This window comes from Vollenhovia emeryi, unplaced genomic scaffold (genome assembly GCF_000949405.1).
Source record: "Vollenhovia emeryi isolate VEMERY1.0 unplaced genomic scaffold, V.emery_V1.0 DF939138.1, whole genome shotgun sequence".
Taxonomy (NCBI): domain Eukaryota; kingdom Metazoa; phylum Arthropoda; class Insecta; order Hymenoptera; family Formicidae; genus Vollenhovia; species Vollenhovia emeryi.
In genome coordinates, this window is record NW_011967228.1 from 2,464,957 (window position 1) to 2,468,751 (window position 3,795).

Here is a 3,795-nt window from a genome sequence, read left to right on the forward strand (position 1 = left end):
AAGATCGAAGTGGTCGCTTCTCGGCTCTCTGAGTTAAGATGGAATTTATTAAATGTTATTAAATGTTAAAAATTATTTTTGAACGTATCCCACACAGCATACTTTATTTGGTATATACTGAGGAATTCTAAATTGTCCCAGACTTTTAAATATATTTTTTCCTGAAAGATTTGTATATTTAATGCAATAATTTAGATTTCACATAATTACTCTGTAATAATCATATACATATTTGTATTTTTACAGTTTACCATATATAGTTAACGATGTGCAACTCTGCTGTTGCGAATCGTATCAGTGAGTGATAAATTACTTTTTATTTTTAATTGACGTTGCGCATACAATAACTTCTTTGCATGTATACAAATTCTTCAATACAATGTTCAACTACAAACTGCGCGTGCGAAGCGCGCGTTTTGTCATTTCTAGTATTATAAAATTAATTGTGATGAAAATATAATAATGATAAAAATGTCAAAAGAAAATGATTATTGTAAAGAAAAGAGGACCGCCGATCGAAATTGGCGGGGGTGGTGGAGGGCCTCATATTTTTGCAATGTACTTTCAATATAAACACAGTGCCGTGCAATTATTAATACATCGGCGTTACATTAGCATTTATTCTATATTCAATATTACAATTTTATTGGGCAATCTTGCTAATAGAATCAATCCAATATTATAAATAATCATCTAGGTACAATATCAGTAGTATATTTGCATTTATTTTATGACCAATATTGGGGGAAATATTGGCTAATTCACTGCTAACATAGCCAATGTTTAACCAATATTAGCCAATGAATTGTGCTTCTAGGGAGGCGCATATACGCAAAGGCAAGGCTTACGCGATTAAGTGAAGGTTTAAAAAATATATAAAGTAACTATTAATGTAACTATTAAATTAGTTACTAGTTATCGAAAAAATGTAACTGAGTTAAGTTACAGTTACAGATGGAGAAAAAGAAACGAAGTTAGAGTTGCCAAAAAGAAGTAACTGTAACTGTATCTTCGTTACAAGTAACGAATTACTTCCCAACCCTGTGTCATAATATTGTTACATCGCCGCTACCCGTACGTTTGAAGCGCTTGAAGCAAGAAATCTTAGAACGCCGGAACTTTGGACTCCCCCTTCCCCCTCCCCCTCCGATCTGCTCCGGCTCCCTGGGCGCTTCAATTATGAAACACAAGCGCTCTCCGCGGCGGACTCGGTTTCGCTTCGGCGGCGCGTTGAATGTGTTTCGGCTGAAACGAGTCGCGGGAACGATAAGAATCGGGAGTGGCAGTTCTCCGGTAACATGCCCAAGTCGAAGAGAGTATTGTTCCTTATCGCGCCGCGGATCGCACGAAGCCCGTAGTTCCCCGAGCGCGAAAGATGACGTATGCACGATTGGCATGCTCGATATCGGTCCGCGCGTTAAAGAAACGCGGTGAGACGAGCCCGTCCGTGTCCTGCCGCGGCGCCGCCGTCCGAGGACACCGCCGCCGGAAGTGCGCGCACGAGCGGAGCGTAATCCAATCTCGCGCGGAAATTTAATAATCCGAGCAGAGGGGGAGGGGGCTGCACTCGCGTTCGGCAAATAGAATTATAATCGAACGGAAAGAACGAGACGCGCGCGGGTGCATCGCGATGTCGCGCGCGTGTCTGTAAATAAAAAAAAACAGAGAGAGAGAGAGAGAGAGAGAAGAACAAATTGGAAAAACGCACGTAAGGGGGTTACATGCGAAAAATCAGACGCGCCCTGAAACGCGCGCCGACGGCGAACCTCACTGCCGGTGGTCGTATCAATAATTTTAAACGTACCGCTTTTTCGGTAGAATATTTATCCGCGGTCGTGCTATCGATCGTGAGAAAACGGGAGCGTATGCAATTTAAATGATACCGTTTCTCGGATCATAAATACACCTAGATTGACGGGTTGATATTTGTGACGGGAGGAAAAATTGAAAATACGAAATACTGGATTTCTCGCTGGCGCCTGCCGGTAAGGAAAATACAGCGCCGCTTTTTCCGCTCGTACTTTTTAAACAAATAAACTTGCGCGTCCCGCGCGTAGCGCTCTGGTAATTATTAAGTAGAAATGTAATTAGTTTCGTCACTGCCGAATAATTAAAACGTTTTTATTTGCAAATACAAAAAAAGGGCAGAAAGTACAGCGATGTCTTTACGTGCTAATGAAACGAGATTTTTTTATTTCACTGCTAAGCTTTCGTCCTTTGAGTTTTGCGAAATTCTTCAAGAGGCTAAAACAAAGAATTATTTAATACACTATTATACGCGAAGAGTTTAAAAACAGTTGCTACTTTCAAAGATTTCAGGAACACAATGCAAACACACGTCATTTGGCTCATTGTTGAAGAACATTCTATCACAATTACTTTAATTGGCTCTACAATATCGTGTCAAAAAGAGCGAAATTTATTGTTATCTCGAGCACAAAATTGACAGTGAAATGAAACTTAATTTGCGCTATAATACACGGAGACCGACGTGGCTACCACATGTCTAAAATATTTGGGACAGAGCTGTATCTGTGGTTGTCATACTCACATTGGTACACTGAAACAAAGAATCTGATAGATTCAACCAGTCGTCTGTTAGAAAATGGACGAATCAGAATTCCTTTAGGATTTACCTTTAGGATTGAAATATCTTTCATAATGAAAAGTTTGCTAGACTTCACTACACATCTGGTAAATCCTAAAGGAATTCTGATTCGTCCATTTTCTAACAGACGACTGGTTGAATCTATCAGATTTTTTTTTCAGTGTGCAATCTTGAAAAGTATAGCAGCTGTTTTTAAACCCTTTGCGTACAATAGTGTATTAAGTAATGTGCGGCAAACTTAGTGAATGTCGCAACACAAACCAATGCAGATGCCCCTATTATTTATACGGCAACATTTTAATTTTAGGTTTTTCCCTTAACCGCTTCCGCATAGCTCTTCTGAGGTCACTTTAACAATGAAATGTAACCGCCTAAATATTCGGCGCACATTTACTCTTTGACACGCTGAGAATAATTTGCGGAAACGTCGAAGCTCGCTTCTCGTTTTTATTCATTATAAGAATAATACGATCATCGCCCTCGAGCCATTGTTTCGCGCGATCGCGGTGAGTACGGGGACAAACGCTCGCGTTCCTTACCCACTGTGGTAATTAATAGTTCCTGGCGATTGATATATTTTCCTCAACTATCGTTTCGTTTATCGCGCAACGGCCGATATTTTCATCCCGGTGTACTCGGCGTAACGAGCCATGTGTTTATTTGCGGCGCACTTGAAACTTGATGTTGTGAAAAATTCACCATCCGCGAATTAAGAAGACACGAGACTCTCCGCTGTTCCCGGTACGTTTGCCGTGAGTGTGCGCTCTCGAGCGTGTATTTTTGCTCTCGCGACACGATTCGCCTGATAGACGCACCGAAACGCATTGATATCGCACGCGTAAAGAGCTTCGTCGTTTGCCTGCTAATAAATTCATAGAATTTCATTGTTGCCGGTCGCCGCTACGGTGAAGGATCCTTTGTTATCGTTGCGCGATCTGGATCTCTCGTCCGTCCGTGCTCAAGAATTTTGCATACGTGTGCTGTTCGGTGTTCTGTGTCGCGAAGAGAGAGAGAGAGAGAGAGAGAGAGAGAGAGAGAGAGAGAGAGAGAGAGAGAGAGAGAGAGAGAGAGACCATCGGGAAGCTATCTACGCGAAATTAAACGATAAATCAGTAAATCGTTTCGCAGTGAAGTGATTAGTGCCGGCAGTAAAGTCACTCAAGAGTTGGAGAGGGTGACCGAGAGAG